Below are 15,883 nucleotides of genomic sequence, written 5' to 3'. Positions count from 1 at the left end.
ACTACACACACACAGCTCTGCTTCATACACACAGCTCTGCTTCATACACATTACACTTACCCAGTGCTGCATGTACACTACACACACAGCTCTGCTTCATACACACTACACACACACAGCTCTGCTTCATACACATCACACTTACCCAGTGCTGCATGTACACTACACACACACAGCTCTGCTTCATACACACTACACACACACAGCTCTGCTTCATACACATCACACTTACCCAGTGCTGCATGTACACTACACACACAGCTCTGCTTCATACACACTACACACACACAGCTCTGCTTCATACACATTACACCTACCCAGTGCTGCATGTACACTACACACACACACACAGCTCTGCTTCATACACACTACACACACACAGCTCTGCTTCATACACACTACACACACAGCTCTGCTTCATACACATTACTTACCCAGTGCTGCATGTACACTACACACACAGCTCTGCTTCATACACATTACACTTACCCAGTGCTGCATGTACACTACACACACAGCTCTGCCTCATGCACATTACACCTTCACAGCACTGCTTCATACACATTACACTTACCCAGTGCTGCATGTACACTACACACACACAGCTCTGCTTCATACACATTACACTTACCCAGTGCTGCATGTACACTACACACACACAGCTCTGCTTCATATACATTACACTTACCCAGTGCTGCATGTACACTACACACACACAGCTCTGCTTCATACACATTACACTTACCCAGTGCTGCATGTACACTACACACACACAGCTGTTTCATACACATTACACTTACCCAGTGCTGCATGTACACTACACACACAGCTCTGCTTCATACACACTACACACACACAGCTCTGCTTCATACACACTACACACAGCTCTGCTTCATACACATTACACCTACCCAGTGCTGCATGTACACTACACACACACAGCTCTGCTTCATACACACTACACACACAGCTCTGCTTCATACACACTACACCTACCCAGTGCTGCATGTACACTACACACACACAGCTCTGCTTCATACACATTACACTTACCCAGTGCTGCATGTACACTACACACACACAGCTCTGCTTCATACACACTACACACACACAGCTCTGCTTCATACACACTACACCTACCCAGTGCTGCATGTACACTACACACACACAGCTCTGCTTCATACACACTACACACACACAGCTCTGCTTCATACACACTACACACACACAGCTCTGCTTCATACACACTACACACACAGCTCTGCTTCATACACACTACACACACACAGCTCTGCTTCATACACACTACACACACACAGCTCTGCTTCATACACACTACACACACGCAGCTCTGCTTCATACACACTACACACACGCAGCTCTGCTTCATACACACTACACACACGCAGCTCTGCTTCATACACACTACACACACGCAGCTCTGCTTCATACACACTACACACACAGCTCTGCTTCATACACACTACACACACAGCTCTGCTTCATACACATTACTTACCCAGTGCTGCATGTACACTACACACACAGCTCTGCTTCATACACATTACACTTACCCAGTGCTGCATGTACACTACACACACAGCTCTGCCTCATGCACATTACACCTTCACAGCACTGCTTCATACACATTACACTTACCCAGTGCTGCATGTACACTACACACACAGCTCTGCTTCATACACATTACACTTACCCAGTGCTGCATGTACACTACACACACACACACAGCTCTGCTTCATACACATTACACTTACCCAGTGCTGCATGTACACTACACACACACAGCTCTGCCTCATGCACATTACACCTTCACAGCACTGCTTCATACACATCACACTTACCCAGTGCTGTATGTACACTACACACACAGCTCTGCTTCATACACACTACACACACACAGCTCTGCTTCATACACACTACACACAGCTCTGCTTCATACACATTACACCTACCCAGTGCTGCATGTACACCACACACAGCTCTGCTTCATACACACTACACACACAGCTCTGCTTCATACACACTACACCTACCCAGTGCTGCATGTACACTACACACACACAGCTCTGCTTCATACACATTACACTTACCCAGTGCTGCATGTACACTACACACACACAGCTCTGCTTCATACACACTACACACACACAGCTCTGCTTCATACACACTACACCTACCCAGTGCTGCATGTACACTACACACACACACAGCTCTGCTTCATACACACACACAGCTCTGCTTCATACACACTACACACACACAGCTCTGCTTCATACACACTACACACACGCAGCTCTGCTTCATACACACTACACACACGCAGCTCTGCTTCATACACACTACACACACGCAGCTCTGCTTCATACACACTACACACACGCAGCTCTGCTTCATACACACTACACACACGCAGCTCTGCTTCATACACACTACACACACGCAGCTCTGCTTCATACACACTACACACGCAGCTCTGCTTCATACACACAGCTCTGCTTCATACACACTACACACGCAGCTCTGCTTCATACACACAGCTCTGCTTCATACACATTACACTTACCCAATGCTGCATGTACACTACACACACAGCTCTGCTTCATACACATTACACTTACCCAGTGCTGCATGTACACTACACACACAGCTCTGCCTCATGCACATTACACCTTCACAGCACTGCTTCATACACATTACACTTACCCAGTGCTGCATGTACACTACACACACAGCTCTGCTTCATACACATTACACTTACCCAGTGCTGCATGTACACTACACACACAGCTCTGCCTCATGCACATTACACCTTCACAGCACTGCTTCATACACATTACACTTACCCAGTGCTGCATGTACACTACACACACAGCTCTGCTTCATATACATTACACTTACCCAGTGCTGCATTTACACTACACACACACACAGCTCTGCTTCATACACATTACACACACTTCTCCAGCCGATACAGTCATCTGAGAGAACAACCCTACTGCACCCTGTGCTTACTTTACACATCTAACCACTACAGCAACTCAACAAAGAGCCTAACTCCTCCCTTACCGATCACATGGTGAAAACGTCATGAAAGGTCCTTCAGCAGGCTAGACTTTAGCTATAGCGAGCGTTCTATTCTATGTATTCGTTACCGAGGTAACGGATCAGTCCAATGCATTCGCGGGTGGTATAAACTTTATTGTGTGTTGGGTACGCTCCTTAAGCGTAGGAAATGCCAGGTCTTACTGTAACAGTCCTGTAAAAAAGAAATAAAAAAAAACATGGGTAGGTGCATGAAAGTAGCTAATGTAAGAAATGATTTTCTTACTGTCAGTTCTATACCCCCCCCCCCGATGAATGTAATAGTTTAGTCTCAGGACGGTTGGCCCTGAAGCATCCACTGGTTAGCAGCGTGGACTAGGTGGGCACCGGGGATGGACACGTGACGTCAGGTGAAGAGGACGCAGCAGTTCAGAGCGGGTCTGTCAGTGCGGGGTCTCAGGTGGGTGCTCTCATTCTTCTTTATGGCTCTTTTCCTCTAGGTCTTTGTAGTTAGTTACATTGTTTACTGTTACTTGCAAGTTCTTTCTAGTGCAGCATTTGCTGTTCTACATTACCTGTGTGTCAGTAAACATAAAGTGGTGTTCCCATCTGGATATATGTACTTCTGATAGGTGAGGGTCCCACCTCAGTGCACTGCACCCACCTCATCAGTGAGGAGCCCCCTTCTGGTTCATATAGTTGTGGAGAAGCTAAAAACAGAGGTTAAGTTAGGCTCCTTTCACACTATGAGCATTCATCCGTTATTACACGTCCGTTTTCTGTGTAAAAATGCTGTATAATAACGGTGCTATCGGCTGAATAAATAACATCCCTCATGTATGGCCGTACACCTCTGCCTATAGACTCCCAAAGCCGGGACTACTACTACTCCCATCATGGAACAGACTTCTTTCCATGATGAGAGTAGTAGTTCCCCGGCTGCAGCAGTCTGCAGACAGCTGGGGAGGCTACATTAGTGTTTGTACTACAATCCCCATCATGGGACAGTTTGTTCAAGGATGGGGGTTGTAGTACAGGGGCTGAGGGATTGATCGCACCCGGTTTCACTTCTGAGACCTGATGCGATCAGAAGTTATTAAGCATGGGAGCGGGCAGCATGCTCCGCAACTCTGCGATGTATGGTGTATTTTTACTTTCATTTTTGAATCCCCTGCGGGGAGCCCTGAATGGCCGGTACTGAGGAGCCATTCAGGGCTCTCCGCAGGGTTTTTAAAATTAACATTGTGAGTGGCAGCGGGGCCATATGTATATTAAAAGTGCTGTGGGGGACAAAATATATAGCCTATATATCTGGTCCCCAGCGCATTTATAATATGACCCCTGCTGGCACATTAATAAATATATACCACCCGCTGGCGCATTTATAATGTGCACCTCGCAGCGCATGTATAATGTACCCTTGCAGCGCAGCCATCTATATACATATGCCACCGCAGCGCTATATGTGAAAAGCATTCTAGCAGCAGCATCGGCCAGCCCGATGATGCTGATAGAAATACTTTTCATTCATAGCGCTGCGGCGGCATATGTATAAAGATGCACTGGCGGGGGCAGACATATAGCGTTATCTGCCCCCCCCAGCGCATCTATATACATGTGCCGCCGCAGCGCTATGAATGAAAAGTATTTCTTTAAGGAGTGCATAGTGTCTGGAGCCGTCTGCCGGCACTATGCACTGCTAATAGAAATACTTTTCATAGCGCTGCAGGGGTATATGTATATAGATGTGCTGGGGGGCAGACATATAGCATTATCTGCACCCCACAGCGCTTCTATATACATATGCCACCGCAGCACTATGTATGAAAAGTATTTCATACATACATCGGGCCGGCCAATGCTGCTGCTAGAATGCTTTTCACATATAGCGCTATAGCGCTGTGGTGGCATATGTATATAGATGCGCTGCGGGGGGTATATATATTTATACGCTGGTGGGGGTCATATCTCTATTAATGCGCTGCGGGGGGCATATTATAAATGCGCTGGGGGGCTAGATATATAGGCTATATGTCTGCCCCCCTCTGCAGCGCTATATATCTTGCCCCCCCACAGCACTTTTATTATACATATGGCCCCCTGCTACTCACAATGTTCATTTTAAAAACCCCGCAGAGAGCCCTGATTGGCTCCTCAGTACCGGGCATTCAGGGATCCCCGTGGGGGATTTAAAAATGAAAGTAAAAATACACCATACATCGCAGAGTTGCGGAGCTTGCCGCCCGCTCCCCTGCTTAATAACTTCTGATCGCATCGGGTCTCAGAAGTGAAACCTGGTGCGATCAATCCCTCAGCCCCTGTATTACAACCCCCATCATGGAACAGACTCTGTTCCATGATCGGGGGTAGTAGTACAAACACTATTGTAGCCTCTCCAGCTGTCTGCAGACTCCTGCAGCCAGGGAATTACTACTCCCATCATGGAAAGAAGTCTGTTCCATGATGGGAGTAGTAGTAGTCCCTCAGCACTGCAGGAGTCTTCTGATGTCACCTCTTCTGAGCATGCTCAGAAGTAATAATGGATATTATAAACCAGGTGCAAACGGATGACATAAAGGCTCATCCTTTTGCCATAGACTTCAATGTTCAATAACGGACGTTAATTTATCCGTTTCTTATGACGGAAGAAAAATTAGTGCATTTTCCGTTAATTCTTCTGTCACAACTAATGTCAGTTATTCATGACGGGCTATAACGGGTCATAACGGATAATCAAAAATCCCATAGACTTGAATGAGATTTTGTAACGGACGTTTATAACGGATCTTTTAACGGATGAATTTTATAGTGTGAAAGCACCGCTAGCTATGGTGTATCTGTAATGCCACATTAAGGCGCTACTGTCATCAATATTTACCCCTAGAGTTATTCACAGCATGTAAAACCTATATAGCACAGTAATGGAGACCTTTTATTGTGTAATCGCTGTCTTTATGACTGCAAAAACTGCTTTTAGCCAAAGTCATGCACAGTCGGATAGGCGTGGCTTGGAGTTTTGCCACCACCACACCTATCCCCTCCACAGTCCACAGCGCATGCGTGCGCCATTGATGTAAAGAATCCCAGAAAACTTGTACATTACCGGCGTGTGCGAGTCAGCAGGGGTGCATGCGCTGCAGACCGCTGTGTCTTACTATACGACAGTCCCAGCGCTGACATAAACTTGCCTAGAAATACAACAGGGCTTCGGAGGGAGAGAGCGCCATGTGCATTTGAGGAATAAATTGGTTATTTGCTCTTCAATGGCTGATAGTTGTAGAGGTGCAGTGATTCCAAGATTTTTGGAACAATGGGCTGTAGAAATGCTCACTGCACCCCATTTTACATTCCTTAAAGGAAAACTGTCAGCCTGTTCACCCACACTAAACCCAATACACAGGGTTATAGTGTGGGTGAACAGGAGACCGATGAGGGGTCACTTACCTAAATATGTCCTGAGATATGTTTCCCAGAATTGTGCGAAGGGGGCAGGGCTTTTCGGACTCAATTTACATATTCATTGTCTGTGTCTCCACTTCACTAGGATGTGGAGTCACAGAAAGTGAATATGCTGTGCTAAGTCTCTTGATTCCAAAGATCTGTCAAACGCCAGTGGGGGTGTAAATGCTCACTGCAACCCTTATTAAATTCTGTGAGGGGTGTAGTTACCAAAATGGGGTCACATGTGGGAGGATGGGGGTTTACACTGTTCTGGCACCACGGTGGACTTTGTAAACGCACATGGCCCCCGACTTCTTCTATTCCAACCAAATTCTCTTTCCAAAAGCTCAATGTCACTCCTTATCTTCTGAGCATTTTAGTGCGCCAGCAGAGAACGTTACATCCACATATGGGGTATGTTCATACTAAGAAGAAATGGGGTTACAAATTTTCGGGGGCTTTTTTCTATTCTCCTGTGTGAAAATGAAAAATTTAGGGTAACACCAGCATTTTAGTGAAAAAAACTTTTTTTCTTCATTTTCACATCCAATTTTAATGACAATTCGTCAAACACCTGTGGAGTGTTAAGGCTCACTATACCCCTTGTCATGTTCCGTGAGGGGTGTAGTTTCCAAAATGCGTATTTATTGCTTTGCATTTATGTCAGAACCGCTGTAACATCAGCCATCCCTGTGCAAATCACCAATTTAGACCTCAAATGTACATAGTGCGCTCTCACTCCTGAGCCATGTTGTGCGCCCGCAGATCACTTTACACCCACGTATGGGGTATTTCCATACTAAGGAGATATTGCATTACAAATTATGGGGGTCTTTTTTTCCTTTTACCGCTTGTGAAAATGAAAAGTATGGGGCAACACCAGCATTTTAGTGTAAAAAAAAAAAAAAATAATAATAATAATATTTACACTAACATGCTGTTGTAGACCCCAACTTTACCTTTTCATAAGGGGTAAAAGGAGAAAAAGCCCCCAAAATTTGTAACGCAATTTCTCACGAGTACGGAAATACCCCATATGTGGCCCTAAACTGTTGCCTTGAAATACGACAGGGCTCCAAAGCGAGAGAGTGCCATGCGCATTTGAGGCCTAAATTGGGGATTTGCATCCGCCACAAAAATACCCTACGATAGTGTTTCCCAAACAGGGTGTCTCCAGCTGTTGCAAAACTCCCAGCATGCCTTGACAGTCATTGGCTGGCCGGGAATACTGGAAGTTGTTGTTTTTCAACAGCTGGAGGCTCCGTTTGGAAACAGTGCCGTACAAGATGTTTTGTTTTATTTGTGTAGTGTAGTGTTTTTAGGGTACACTCACACGGTCGGGTTTATAGTGGGTTTCTTGCTGGGAGTTTGAGCTGCGGTGGAAAATTTGCCGCATCTCAAACTTGCAGCGAAAAACTCGCTGTAAACCCACCCATGTGAATGTACCCTGTACATTCACATGGGGGGAGCAAACCTCCAACTGTTGCAAAGCTACAACTCCCAGCATGCATTGACAGACAATACATGCTGGAAGTTGTAGTTATGCAACAGCTGGAGGCACATTGGTTGTGAAACACTGATACTTGGTGTTTCACAACCAGTGTGCCTCCAGCTGTTGCAAAACTAGAACTCCCAGCATGTACAGTCTCTCAGTGCATGCTGCAACTTGTATTTTTACAGCAGCTGAAGGCACATTGGTTGCGAAACACTGAGTTAGGACACAAACTCTGTTTCACAACCAATGTGTTTCCAGCTATTGCTAAACTGGAACAATCAGCATGCATTGACAGTCGGAGGGCATGCTGAGAGTTGTAATTTTGCAACAGCTGTAGTAACACTGCTACAACTCCCAACATGCCCTTTGGTAGTCTGTGCATGCTGGGAGTTGTAGTTATGCAACAGCTGGATGCACACTTTTTCATAGAAAAAGTCTCCAACTGTTGCATAACTACAACCCCCAGCATGCACAGACTAGCAAAGGGAATGCTGGGAGTTGTAGTTGGAACTCCAACTGTTGCAAAACAAGTATGCTAAACATTAGCAGGAGGTGAACAGGCCTCACCTCCTGCTGTATCCTGCTGTCTGGACCACCGCCGCTTCTGCCACTGATCCTGCTGCTCCTGTCCCCCCCCCCCCCCCCCCGCTGCACCTGAGGGGACCCTTGCTGCACCCTTGAATAAATCATGTGATTGTGAGTTGGCAACCGTCCTCCCAGGGTGATGCTCTGCACATAACCCACCTGTATAGTTTCCTACAATATTCAGTACTTATTACAGTAAAATAGGTAACTGTACGGCAATTTACTGCAGTAATGTCTAAATTATTAGAAAATTAGGTTAACCCCCAGTCCTGCATGAAAAAAAAAAAATACCGTGAAATATTGTGATACTTTACAAAAATACTGCGATACTCATTTTTGGTCATAACGCCCAGCACTAGGTGAATGGCGCTGTCTCGGATTGGCCCCACCCCCCATTCACCCTTTTTTTTCCGGGTCACCAGGGACCCAACACCTGTAATTGCCGCAAATTTGTGGCAATCGCTGACATGGGTGGGGTGGCAGTACCCCCCCCCCCCCCCCCCCAGGGGTTTTCACAGGGTGCCTGCTGATCGATATCAGCAGGCATGCCGCTCCGGTCCCCGCTCGACTGAAATTCACACGGGCATACAGGTACGCCCTGTGTCCTTAAGTACCAGTACGTCAGAGCGTATCTGTATGCCCTATGTCCTTAAGGGGTTAAACTTACTAATTTGGTTAAAAAGTTTGGAATTCTTTTTAAAGCAGTACAATAATAGAAACGTATGTTATCATTGGTATCATTGTAATCATATTGATCCACAGAATAAAGAAAACCTGTCATTTTTACTGTAAATTGTACAGCGTGAAAACGAAACCCTCCAAAATTAGCAAAATTGCGGTTTCCTTTTTAATTTCCCCACACAAATAGTATTTCTCGGTCACCTCATTGGGGAACACAGAGACCATGGGCATATGCTGCTGCCGCCACTAGGTAAAAAAAAGTTTGTCTCCTCTCAGTAGGATATACCTGCCCACTGACTCTGAGCTAATCCATTTTAGCTTAGTGTCAGTAGGAGGCAGACACAGGTCTGGAGTTCTCTCCAGATCTAGTCTTTTATTATTGCTTTCTAGTTAGGGCCTGTATTTCTTTTTAGGTTGGGCGACAGGAGCATGGCGCTACCTGATCGCCCCTAAATGTGACTAAAGGGCATGGTGCATAAGAGTATGGGCCACCAATCCCTTTTCGCCAACAGCCAGCGCCTGGCGTTAGTATCATGGGTCCGGGTCCTCCACTATCCTCTGTCGCGTCCCCTCCCATAGGCTTGCATTGAGGGGGTGGAGCGTGACGTCACACGGGGAGGAGGCCTGACATCATGATACTCCGGCCCTGTGATCGTGATTTATCAGACCCGCTATGGAGGCTGATGATATCGGGGTGCCGCAGGAAAGGTTGCGGGGGTCCCCAGCGGTGGGACCCCCGCGATCAGACATCTTCTTCCCTATCCATTAGATAGGGGATAAGATGTCTTACGGCCGGAGTAAAGAGAGGAAAGAGAGGGAAAAAAACAAACACAATAAAAATGCTAATGAAAACAGGTTAATATATAATTTTATTACGAATTATAACTGTGGAGCAAAGAAATAACAATGGTTCTTAAACCTAACTGGCATATTATTCAGAGCGATCCAATATTGAAAGATATAATACCAAGTACCCCGGGTGTAGCTTTCAGGAGATCTAAAAACTTACAGAACATTTTAGCTCCAACCCCTATGGTAAAAGGTTGTTCTCCATGCAACAAAAAACGTTGCCTTTGTTGCAATTTGATTGGTAACCATGTAGATGTATTTGAATCGTATCAAACAAAAAAAAGTTCTCTATCACGCATTCCTTAAATTGCGACACCCAATATGCAGTGTATTATTCTGTAGTTGTCCCCTTCAATATATTGGATGCACTATACAGACGTTGCCTTCACGGATGTGCAAGCATAGATCTAATATTAAAAATAGCTTGGCACTGCACAGTGTTTCTAGACATTTCTCTTTAATTCATAAAAATGATATTTCATCTTTACGCTTGATCATCCTGGAAACAGTACCCAAGGGCACTCCAAACTGTTATCAACGACTTATTAATCGTGAGTCATTCTGGATATTTAAGATGTCTACATTAGTGCCTCATGGTTTGAATGAGACCATAGAGAACGTTCGCTGAATTCTGAGGTGCTGGATGCAATACTGTGGCTTATAGACGTTTTTACATTGGGCATTTCGCTGTCTGATACTGGTTATAGTCATATGCTTGTGGTTATTTGTATATGGCGCATACATATTACATTTTATTTTACCATCTTTTTATGATCTATTTTATACATGTAGTTTTTCGCAAAGTTTTGATGCGAGGGTGAATTCATGTCAGTGTTTTGTTGATTCTGGTTCTGGCTAGTCCAGTCTTCACATTCCCCTTCTCAGCAGAGGCATAATGGTGAGCTAAGTACGCTTTCTGCTCCGGTGGGTTTCATCTTTCTTTCTTCCTTGCAGAGTGAATTTGTGGTCTTGCTACCTGCTACTAATGACGGTTGGATGCCTACGATTACTCATGTAGTCGTTGTTCGCTCCCTTGGCGTACGTGCGGGTGTTGTAGGTTGTCTACTATTTCTCATGTGGTCATTGCATTTCTCCGCTCTAGGGGAGGTATTGTGAGCCTTTTATGACCCCTTCTATTTTTCTTCTCTTCATTTCCATCCGCTGCTGGGTAGCTTGGTGGACTGTCGACTATGTAGATCCTCCTGCTTAGTGACAGTCGGTTCTTCTGTGCTTGTACGACCTCCCACGTTCAGACCGTGCCTTCTGTTCTGGCACCGTCTAACTTTGGCTGGGCTGACGCCTCAGCTGGGTTCCCTTTGTCGCCCTCTCTGTCACTTAGTTTTTCCAGAATGTTTCCTCACGGAGTCATCTGGTCAGTTTTGACTGTTGGGATCCGGTACCTGTTTGGACTTGTCTGTCCTATTGGCTTGCTCTTGCAGACAGGTGCGGTTGTAGCATAGAGGCCCGGAAACAGGACTTTTCAAATCAAAGTTCAGTGTTTTATTCACACTAGCCATACAGCAAACAGTCTTAAATGCCGAACAAAGGAAAAAGTAACAAGTCCACCTGCGTTCCTTAGATGTTTATTCACACCTGAGTCCATGCCATTCGGCATCAAGCAAGTCTCTTCCAGGCCTCCAGGCTTTCAGCTGACCAGCTTCCAAACTCTCAGGGAAGAACTCCACACTCAGCTCTCTCTGGCAGTGTGAGCTACTAGCAAATCCCCTGCAGCTGGTGAAGCAGGCTGCCTTTAAGGCCAACAAAAGGCTGCCTGGATTGTGGGGAATGGCCCCCACCCAACACTTGACCATTTCCAGTAAGAGCCATCCCGGACCATACTATAGCAACCGTGTCAGTCTGCATTGCAGCACAGACACTGGATAATTATCGGCTCTTACTTCACCAAGGCCAGGAGCCTTGGTGACACATAGCGCCCATCAACCACAATGCCCTTTACCTTCTCACATATCTCCCCCCCCCCCCCCTTTGTTCAACCCTGAGGGGGGTGAATACTTGTGTAAAAGTAGACTCGTGATAGGGCATCAGCTATGCCTAGCAACAGACCCGCCCTGTGTTCAACCCTAAACTTTAAAATTCTGTAAGGACAAAAACCACCTGGTGACCCTGGCATTTTTGTCCTTTGCTTGGCACATCCACTTAAGTGGGGGAATGATCCGTCACGAGATAAAACTTCCTCCCCAACAGATAATAGCGGAGATACTCGAGTGCCCATTTAATGGCCAGGCACTCTCTCCCCACTATACTTTACCTGGTCTCAGCGGGGGTCAGCTTGCGGCTGAGAGACATCGGGAAGCTCTTCCACGTTGACTTCCTGGGAGAGTACAGCACCGAGACCTACCTCAGAGTCATCGGTCTGTACCACAAATTCCCTTTTGAAGTCGGGTGTCACCAACACCGGAGACCCACAAAGCGGAAAATGCCTCTGCCTGTTCATTCCGTACCATTACAGACTTGCGTCCCTTCTGGAGGTCTGTTAAGGGTGCAACCACTGTAGAAAAATGGGGCATGAACCTCATATAGTAACCCACCTTTCCTAGAAACAATTCACATGTTGGGTAGTGACAGCTCGGGGCCAATTCCAGATGGCCTCTATTATGTTTACCTGGGGTTTGACAACTCCATGTTCAATAACATACCCAATGTATTTGGTCTCTTCCAACCCAATAGCACATTTTTGGGGGTTAGCAGTAAGGATTGACCGATATCGTTTTTTTAGGGCCGATACCGATAATCGGTGGAGGTTAGGGCCGATAACCGATAACTTATACCGATATTCCGGTATAAGTTATCGGCTATTTATCCCCCCCCCCCCTAGTGACACCGCTGCAGCGGGTGCTTTAAATCAATGCACTGCAGTGGCTTTTGCGGTGCCATAGGCCGCCGCCACCACCCGCTTCTCTCCCCCTGCCTGTCAGGGTGGTCCGGGCCATCCGTCCTTCCTGTAGTGTGCGGCGGCATTCCGGGTGGAGGGTGAACCGGTCCGGGCTGTCCTTCTTCTCCGGGGGTCATCTTCTCCACTCCAGGCAGGCTCCGGCCTAGTACGCTGCATAGACGCCGCTGCGCAGTGACGCCCGTGCGCAGCGATGCACCTGACGTCACGGCGTAGCGGCGTCTATGCAGCGTACTAGGCTGGAGCCTGCCCGGAGTGAAGAAGATGACCCCAGGAGAAGGACAGCCCGGAACGGTTCACCCTCCACCTGGAATGCCGCCGCACACTACAGGAAGGATGGATGGCCCGGACCACCCCCATTACAGGTAAGTTAAATTTTTTTTATTGACTCGGAGGGTGGGGGAGGGGCTCGACCGGTATAGCGGTATGGGCAAAAATCCATACTGGTATAAGGGAGTCTACCACTGCCTGTACTTTTGGAAGGTGACTTTTCCAGTCTGTACTGTGAATGATGATATCGTCCAGATAGGCTGAGGCATACCGGCAATGTGGCCTGGGTACAATATCCTTTCGACCTCTTTATACACACTGGGCCAGTAAAAGCACTGCAAAATTTGATCCTGCGTCTTCTCCTGGCCCAGGTGCCCCCCTAGAACATGTTGATGGGCTAATTCTAACACCAGTCTCCGATATGCTTTAGGCACCACCAATTGTTCCACATTCTCACCCCGAACCTGTGCTTTACCGAAATTTTCGGTCCTGACTGCAGCTCCTCCACATCTCCTACCATTACATTCAGTGGAGATGACTCCTTCTCTTCCACCGTAGAGGTGGTCACCCCAAGTGCTGTTGCTTCTAACTCAGGTTCCTAGGTTTCCGGGTTCACCCCTGAGTAGGGCCAATCTATTGGGGACACTCCTGCCTTGCAGTTCTGGGGAACTCTTATCTGGGGCCACAAAGACACAAACCCCGGAAAGTCTCTTCCAATTATCAGTTCATGTGGTTACTTTGTGGCAACGGCCACCTCATGAGTCCAAAGGCCGATTATGGTTGACACAGTCACAAGAGCGATGGGATAGTCTTTTTTAAGTCGCCATGAATACACAACACTCCAGCCTGTCGTCCCGTGTAGTCCGTGGGCGGCACCAGGTTGGACCTCACGAAGGTCACCATACTCCCTGAATCCAACAACGCCTCCATGACACTACCTCCCACCTTCACCTGGCAGAGGTGATCCAAGTCTCCTGCCCTGGGGATACCAGTGGCACACAGTCTCTGGGCATACAGGGACGACCGGAGTGCATAATTAGTGTCCATTGGTTCCTGCCGCTGGGGACAACTAGCCCTAACATGTCCCGGTTCGTGACAGTCCCAACATAGCAAGGGGATGGGTCTTTTAGGGCTTTTACAGCCGCCTGGGCAAGGGTGGGGACCTCCTGGGTTTAACCACCCCTCCCGCAGTTTAACGGTAACCTTGAACCTTTCTACGAAGTCTACCATTCCTGGCCAATCCAGCTCTGGAGGGAGTAAGGCAGAGCCCTCCAAAATGCCAGGAGACGGTACAGCATGACAGTGGGACTCAACACCTCCGGCTGCAGCCATTTCTTAAAATTGCGGTCGGACAGGCTCAGCCGGCTTGTATTCCCACTGCCTTACCCGCTGGGCCCAGACCCACACATTTTGCCAGGATCTCACCCTCTATGGTGTCCTAATCAGCAGCCTGGACATCAGACAAGTTAAAGTACACCTGCTGGGACCCCGACGTCAGGAACGGAGCGATGACCTCAGCCCACTGTTCCCAGGGTAACTTCTCCCTCATGGCCACTTTTTCAAAGACCGCCAGGTAGGTCTCGACATCATTCGAGGGGGTCATCTTGGGTATCGCCATCCTCATCGCTTTCCGTCCGTCAAGGGTGGTCCGGGGTTACACTTCGGCTTGTAACGCCATTATATGCTGCAACAGTAGCTGGTTAGTCTCCTGCTGATGCTTGTTGGACTCCTGTTGTTGATTTGGTGGACTCCTGCTGGGACTTGTTGGTCTCCCGCTGTTGCAAGTTGGCCTCCATGAGCGCTTTTATGACAGCCTCCATTTTGGCAACACTGCGGTCACTGGAACACTGCTTTGCCTTCACTCACTGGAGAAAATGCTCCCGCCATTCTGACAGTCACTTGTCTGCAGGATCATTGCCCCTAGCAACAACTCTGATGGGTTATGCCAGGCTTGGGTCTTAACAACAGTGTGCTGCAACTCAATCGCTAACCTCACTGCGTTGCCTGCATCCTCCACCAAATGTGGTGACTCGCTCTTGCAGACAGGTGCGGTGGCAGCATAGAGGTACGGAAACAGGACTCTTCATATCAAAGTTAAGTATTTTTATTTACACTTGGCACACAGCAAACAGTCTTAAATCCCGAACAAAGGAAAAAGTCCATGCCATGCGACATCAAGCAAGTCTTTTCCAGGCAGTCTGCTGACCAGCTTCAAAACTCTCAGGGAAGAACTCCACACTCAGCTCTCTCTGGCAGTGTGAGCTGCAACTAGCAAATCCCCTGCAGCTAATGAAGCAGGCTGACGTGAAGGCCAACAAAAGGTTACCTGGAATGTGGGGAATGGCCCCCACACAACACTTGACCATTCCCAGTAAGAGCCGTCCCTGACTGGCCTTCCAGCCATACTATAGCAACAGTGTCAGTCTGCATTGCAGCACAGACACTGGATAATTATCGGCTCTTACTTCATCAAGGCCAGGAGCCTTGGTGACACATACCGCCCATCAACCACAATGCCTTTCACCTTCTCACATAGGGTATAGGACTCTTTCCCTTGTGGTTCCAGACTCGTGTGGGACCCTCTCCCT

At 47.4% G+C, this 15,883-nt stretch overlaps 1 protein-coding gene across 9 annotated transcripts in view; it reads left to right on the top strand.

The window, feature by feature from the left end:
- ULK4 (unc-51 like kinase 4) overlaps positions 1 to 15,883 on the top strand; it is an 819,452-nt gene that overhangs the window by 16,895 nt on the left and 786,674 nt on the right. Inside the window, exon 2 of one of the 9 annotated variants that reach the window (XM_056520595.1) lies at positions 3,388 to 3,523. The exons of 7 other annotated variants lie outside the window; for them this stretch is intronic. The gene's annotated coding sequence lies outside the window, so the exon portion shown is untranslated. Of the gene's footprint in view, positions 1 to 3,387; positions 3,524 to 15,883 lie in introns of those variants that run through there. One more of the 9 variants, XM_056520597.1, reaches the window with a different exon arrangement.

Source organism: Hyla sarda, chromosome 5 (assembly GCF_029499605.1).
Source record: "Hyla sarda isolate aHylSar1 chromosome 5, aHylSar1.hap1, whole genome shotgun sequence".
NCBI lineage: Eukaryota > Metazoa > Chordata > Amphibia > Anura > Hylidae > Hyla > Hyla sarda.
Note: the sequence above shows the minus strand (reverse complement) of the source record. Positions and strands in the feature narration are given on the sequence as shown.